This window comes from Capsicum annuum, chromosome 9 (genome assembly GCF_002878395.1).
Source record: "Capsicum annuum cultivar UCD-10X-F1 chromosome 9, UCD10Xv1.1, whole genome shotgun sequence".
Lineage (NCBI taxonomy): Eukaryota > Viridiplantae > Streptophyta > Magnoliopsida > Solanales > Solanaceae > Capsicum > Capsicum annuum.
In genome coordinates this window covers 27,629,387-27,637,272 of record NC_061119.1, presented here as the reverse complement: position 1 = coordinate 27,637,272, position 7,886 = coordinate 27,629,387, and positions in this window count along the sequence as shown.

Genomic DNA, 7,886 nt, shown 5'->3' with positions numbered 1-7,886 from the left:
AAATACATTTTAGTGTTTAATTAAAGCGTAAAAATACATTTTAGAATCCTTTTTTAAAAAAATAAATTAAAAAAATTAAAGTTTTTTGGGGAAGGAGTTGGTAGGCGGGTGGATGGGGGTGTCAGAATAGGTAGTAGGGGGGGGTAAGAAAAGGTTTTGAATTTTTTTCGTTAAAAAAAATTAAAAAATTGGCTGGGGAAGGGGGCTTAGTAGGAGCTGGGGATCAGGGTACGGGGGTGAGGGGGAAGGGGGAAGAAAAAAATTTTAAAAATTTAAAAAATAAATTTAATTTTTTGTAGGTGGTTGAGAGGGGGATGGGAAAGGGGGCTGGTAAGGAGGGAGAGAGGGTAAGGGTGTGGGGTAAGAGAAAAGTTTGAATTTTTTAATAAAATATAGATATTATTTTTGGAAGGGGACTGATAGGGGTAGGGGTGGGGTGGGGGTAAGGGATGGACTAAGAAAAAATTTGAAATACTTTTTAAAATAATTAAATTTTGGGGTAGGGGTGGGGGTAGGGGTAGATGTTGGGGTGGGGTGGGGGTAGGGAATGGACTAAGAAAAAATTTTGAAATACTTTTTAAAACAATTAAATTTTAGGGGTGGGGGTGGGGGTAGGGTAGGGATGGGGTAGGGGTAATATCGGGGTGATAGGGCATTGAGAGTGGAGTAGATAATTTTGAGAATTGTATGAATATTTTAACTTTAAAGTGGGGTTGAAAGAGAGTTTTGAAAATGTTTTTCTTATTTTTTGAAGGGAAGTAATTTTCCTTATATTTAAGGAAAATAAGTTGGTTTGAAAAATATTTTTCAAAACATATAAGCCAACCAAACATAAGAAAACTGGAAAATATTTTCCTTCGTACCAAACACACCCATGGTATCTCTTATGGTTAATTTAGGTTTTATAGTCTGAATCAGATTAATTTTTTTGTTTGGCAATAAAACGAAACTTTATTAATCAGCAAGTAATGTGTTATAAGCCAAGAGAAGTGCAATACAATTACAGACTACTCAGCACCTACTAAACAAATAACCCATATCACTACTTCACAGAACTTATATAAGTAAATAAACTATAGTTTGATCTAACTCGAGTACACATATCAATTTGCATTTGATGAACTAAACCATCTATTGATGTGCTCCGCTGTTGAACAATCTCTAGTGTTTCTTTTAATCCAGATAATAGTGTACATTGTAGTAGTAAGACTAGTCTTCAGTATCAACTCTCTGGGATGCTTACTTCTAGCCAATTGATTTATCCATAGCCATATTGCATTCCAACCTCTTGAACATCCTTGCAATTTCTGTCATCTTAAGATAGAGTCCCACAGTTTATATATATTGTCACGATCAAAGAACAGGTCACAGGTGATCTCTAGTTCCATTATGCAGCCGACAAAACATACACTTCTCATCAACAATCATATCCTAGTTGACAAGCATATTCTTTTTTCTAATTCTATTTTGTTGGCATAGCCACACAATAAATACTTATTTAGGCTCAGTAATGTTATGACACTAAACTCATTTCCAAGCAACATTTTCAACTTCTCCTCTCAACACCTTAGAAGCTTTAGAGATCTAAAATTTTTCCTGAGAGATTATATCAACAGTAATGCTCAGATTCTGACAATATTTTCTCATTGTTACTGCTTTTCTGACCATCCAGGAAGCTTGCATTGGCATTTGTAAAGTGTATAAGTTCCCCTTTATGTAGTATTGAAGCACCCACGCTATCCTTATTTTCTCTTTGTATTAACTTAGAGCCCACAATAACTTGCAAATAACATCAGTATTCTAAAGTCTCCAGTTTATAATGTCCAGTGCTCCTGCACTCTTTGATAAGCATATTTTGTCCCATGCCACTAAGGCTCTTTTAGTTATAACAACTTCACCTGACTATAAGTAGCTTCTAGATGTAGCCTCAATTAGTTTAATCACTTTCTTTGGCATTAAAACAGTTAGGACCGATAGGCTCGTATCCTAAATAACACAAACCTGATAAGTTGTAGTCTACCTGCATTGGTAAGATATTTTGCCATTCAACTTGTAACTCTTGCAGCAATCTTCTCTATCAATGACTGACATTGAGCAATAGTGAGTCTCTTAGTAAAGAGGGGGACACCAAGGTTTTAAAGGGCAAATTACCTTTTTCATACCCTAAAGCCTGCAAAATATCTTGCTACACATGAAAATTCACTCTACCAAAGTACACCTAGAGTTTAGACATGTTTGCTTTCAAAACTGTAGCTTCAGAGAACATATCAAACTATCTTTTTAGGAGCAAAACTAAAGATAAGTCACCCTTAGTAAACCTAAGGAATCATCAGCAAAACAAAGGTGAGTAAAGTTTAATTTTTTACACCTAGGATAGTAGTTACAGTCATGTTACTTCTGTAAACCAGTCATGCATCTATTAAAATACTCCATTATAATGACAAAAAGGTAAAGGGACATAGGATCCCTTTGCCTTAATCCCCTTTTAGCTTGAATTGTATTTGTAAGAGTTTCATTCACTAGAAAAGTGTAGTTCACAGTTGTAACACATAGCAAGATCCATTGAATCATCAGACAAGGGAAACCCAGCTCCTTCAAAATTTGCTTCAAGCACACCCATTATATACCATCATAAGCTTTTTATAAATCAACTTTTATCATACACCTAGTGTAACCTTTGATCAATTTATGACTAATTAAGATATTGTCTGAGATGAGTTTACCTGGTACAAAGGCTTTCTGATACTGTCCTAGAATACCATCTAATACACCTTTAATTCTATTGGTAATCACGTTAGAGATAATTTTATATATGATAGTACAACAAGCTGTAGATCTGCACTCTCTTATTGTCTTAGGCTTGGATGTTTTAGGGATCAAATTAACAATAGTATTATTTGCAGTTGTTAGTAATTTTCTCTTACCAACTAGTAATTTTCTCTTACCAAATAATTCTTACACTGTATCATGAATATCATTTTGAATCACCTTTCAAGCTTTCTTAAAGAAGTAGGTCGAGTATCCGTCTATCCTATGAGATTTGTTACTATCAATATTGAAAAGTGCCTGTTGAATTTCCTACATAGTAACTTCTCCGCACATAGTTTATTGTTGCTGCAGTGTAAGGCTTGGTCCCAGCCTTATGCTTAAGATATTTATTGCAGATATATCTGAGGAGGTAGATCCTAATAATTTTTTCTAAAAATATAGTATCTTAGCCTCAACATATTGTGCCTTATGCAACACTTTACCACCACTATCTATCAGCAAAAATATAGCATTGGAACTTGCTCTAGCCTTCATACATCTAAAGAATAACTATTATTACCATCCCCTACTTCAATCCAGTGAACCTTAAGTTTTTGTTTAAAAATCTTATCCTTCAAAGTCGACTATTTGTGGAGTTTCGGCTAGCCTTTGTTTCCTCTACTACATCAGGACTTACAAAATTCCTTAAGAGGCTCTACATATGAAGCACATTTTCTCCAACAACTTATATCTTTCTCTCTAAGCTTCTCACATATACATTCTTCAATTTCTTTAGAGGTTCTTTGCATAACTGTAAATTCTTCCTTAACTTATACATGCATGTGTCATCAGCAAATGTACTCCAAACCTAAGCAACAAGTGGGAGAAACTTTTCATTATCTGCAAGGATATTAAGAAATTTAAAAGGTTTTTTAGTTTATGATCTTTCAGCTGCAATATCCATATGTACATGTGAGTGGTCAGAGAAACAATTACCAAAGAACTAAGTTGTGATCCCTCCATGGGTTACAGAACGCTCTATCAATTGTACTCCATATATGTTTGTTAGTCCGAGTAAAATCCTTTCTCATTACTTTTATATCTATCAAGTTGAGGTTATCCATAATTATTTGAAGGTCATTTATCTCATTTACATAAACTGGTTATCCACCCATTAGATCATCACTTGTGAGGATAGAGTTGAAGTCCCCAAAAATACATCAATGCATAGTGTTTCCAGTTCTTATATGAGTAAGCCTCTCTTAGAGTTCCTTCTTTTCTTCCAGGCTATTACTACCATAAACTATAGTCAATGCAATGCACACCTAAAGTCAGACCTTCTATCTTGGATTACACAGTGAATGAATTGAGTATGACATGTCTGTTGCGAGTTACTAACTTCAGCTTTCTTTCATATTAGCCAAATTTTTCAAGTTGAATTAGAGTAATAATTGTGAATACAAGCCCATCCTTTTGCACATCTAGCTAAGCTCTCCTGAAATTTATGATGCTTGATTTTGGTTTCTACAAGTTCAACTAACTATATATGATTTGTCTTTATATACTCCCTTATTTTTCTTTGTTTGAGAGGACTGTTTAAGCCTATCATATTCCAGACTAATCATTTCATTGGGACAAAAGGTTTTCCCCCTCTTCAAAGGCCTTTCCTTATCCTATGCAACCACATTCACAACTGCTAAAGAAGAGAATGAATTTTGAATCCTCAATGTAGGTCCTCTTAATTCTCTTACAGAGTTATACATCACTAATTATGCATATGACATACTCCTCATTCAACTATTAAAAGAAATAACTTTACTTATATTTGCATCATATTTTTAGAGTTATCGTCCCTGAGGTTCCTAGAGTAGTTAGCTTTTTATTCAAACCAACAACAGGTTTAGGAACTACAATGACTTCTCAACTACTATAACACCCTTCCCTATCTATTTCTGCACCATTTTTTTGTCTTCTTGATTATCAAGCCTTTTTTCTTTATTGTTGCTTCGTTGGTCTAGTGTTGTCAAGCTTAACAGGAGGTATTGTTTTCTTTTCTGGACATACATGTCCATATATTTATCAAATAGGTCAAGATAGGGGTTTTTAGTAATATGTAACGGGCTTCGTGAACACTCTTCCATTAGGATTAATTATCTCAATTTCCTTAGGCAAATCTTGAGTGATGTTCATATCAACTAGCACTCTTGCATAAGATATCCTGGATTGAGTCTTAGTGCACTTATCTACAAATAGAGGTTCTCCCAATCTACTAACCATTTTACTCAATGTCTTCGGGTTCAATAATTGAGAGGAAGCTTATAAAAATGTACCTATAGTGGAATTGTGCTTGGGAATTAAGTTTGAAAATGAAACACCCTAGTTTCTGGACCTTAGAAAATTTCTGGAATTCTGATCTCTGGACCCAATATAACTCATGGGTACGAGCCGTATGTTGGGGTACGGATGGTATGGTCCGGTTGTATACTGACCAGTGTTGGTTGGTGGGATGGATTTTGATTACTAGAATTGACACGAATTAGGGGTATGAGTCGTATTGTTGGTTACCGATCATTTGGTTCCTTAACTTAATCTTAGACTTGGTTACTTATGTTGGATCTGAGTAAGAGTGGCTCACCATGAGTTGTAAGCCAGGGTACGAATCATACCAGGGACTCGTTTGGTAAATAGTGTCCAATCCTCCTAGTAATTTATTCTGCTAGGGATATTGGGTCATGGATACGAATTATATGTTGTGGTTACGACTTGGTTGGATGAGTCGTATACTGGATATGGTTGATCCAAGGGTTGAGGCTTGGATAAGAGTGTTGGAAACCAATCATATTGGGAGGGTACGACTCGTGAGGGTCAGTTTTATCCCTGTGATGGGATTTTGTGCAACTTAAGTGGAGGTATTCTAGATATTTCTCTACTTATCCTAATAGGGTTCCACGACTTCTAAGCTACCTGAAAGGTTATTTATCCTAATATTCTATTCATTAATACTTAGAAACTCTTCCAAAACATTTCATAATTCTCTTAAGAACTATTGGGTAAGGGAATCTAGGGTTTCAACTAGGGTATTAATTTGGGGCTTATCTTGGTAATTTTATTCCGCCATTGCCTTGGTTTAAGACATGTTTCTCTTCCCTCATTATTAATTTAATTAAAGGCATGGTTTATATGAATATTTTCGTAGTTTTACTAGTGTATGACTTTAGCTTTCAAATATGATTTGGGGAGGAGCTGATGTTAATTGCTTGGTTATGATTTCCCATGGTTTTAATTATGCTTTTATATGCATTAATGGTGGTTTTAGATAATTGGATTGGATGGGAATGGTTTATTCACAGTTAGAATTGGTTTTGGTTATATTATGCCCCCAATGTGTTTGACAAAATGCTTATAAAGATATGTTCATTGCATCGACTTCTTTTAATGGAATTCTTGCATATTTTAAACTTGGCAAAATAATTATACATGATTTAAATAGTTTGGAAAGACTAAAGGCTAACTGGTTATGCTTGTAGGGAACATGAAAGTCTTCCAAGTAGTTTAATATGGTAAATAGAAGGGCACTTAAAAGTTATCTTAAACCTATAAATGGTTGGATATAGATGATACTTGCAAGTAAGGGTTGGTATGACGATACTAATAGCAATGGCCTTGGTTAGTAAATGGAAATGGTTTTGTTATTTGAAAATTGGTTTTAATTGGAAAATAATGGCGGGATGTGTAGCAAAGTCGTAGAAGGTAGAGGTCCCGGGGGGACAAAAACTGGAAACTCATATTTGTCGATATGAGGTTGGTCTTGGTGTCGTATGCATAATGTCACACTTTATTTTGGGGATGTACTAGTCATCCCATATGATACTTCCCTGGTCGCGTGGCTACACGCACTGGGGCCCTTTTAGTGGGGGGGAGCTGAACCCATATAGCCCCCGGGTGATTTAGGACGGCAAAGCTACACAATCCAGGTAAAGGTTTTAAAGGCATGCTAAACCCGATCCCTTTTTTCGGCATGGATATATATATATAGGTGTATGATGTATGATTGTATGCATCATGGATAGTTTTACTTGGTTTTATAAATGACATTCTGAGATCATGCTAGTGGTCACTCGCTAACCCCATCTACTGACGGCTGTATACCCACGTTATATAGGAACCAGCTGTTCTACTCTTCCTACATAGTGATTGACTCGAGGACAGTATTTGGACTAAAGTGGTGAGCTTCTATCCTTTCGGAAGACATCATTTCTTGTTATAGATATTTTTAGATATTTTGACTTTATTTTGGATATTGGTTTTGGCTATGGTTGGGGGCATGTCCACAAATTCGGATAGAGGATTTATGGTACTTCTATGGATTGGAATGGGCGGGATCGGTATTGGTGTCGACCTTGGCATTGGAATAAGCCGGTGGGCTAACATTATTAGACGATATTATTGGTTGTTCTATTCTATTACATTTTGGGATTAATTATATTATGTTTTAGAATATCCTTGGTTATGGCATTTGTTTGGTATGGTTGGATTATTGGTATGAGAGGGGTGACCTCGGTTAGGTTGGTCACGATTGTGATCTATTCCTAGAGTTCTTATGTGAGCTGTTATACTATTTTGTTACATGCTGGAATTCAGCCAACTCAGGGCAGGCTACTGGAGGTTGGGTTGGGTACTGGGGGTGGTCTTCAATCCTAGTCGAACTTAGGATGCCCATTACGACAAGGCCTAGGGGGTTGTGTCAAGTTGGTAAGAGTCTAGGTTCATGGTCAATTAAGAGTCCACAAAGTCGTATCGAGTAGAGTCTCTTTTTGGGGTGTGTAGCGCGCCATACTCATAAGGAAGAGGCTATAAGGCATTTAAGAATGTTTTACTTTCTTTGTATTCTATCTTTGAGCTTAAATTCTCAGTCCTGGAATCTTCTGTAATCCTTATTTATTCATCTTTCAGATCATACCTCATAAATACGGATTACAAAAAAAATCTTCTATCCCATCTAGAGGTAATACTGAAGGGGTGCATCCTACTTCTGGGGTTTATCTTTGATCTCACGGTCCTATCCCTAATAGTTCTGGAGTTCCACTGATTGCTACTAGTCCTCCTTAAGGCAAGGTGACTAATGCAGAATTTCGTCA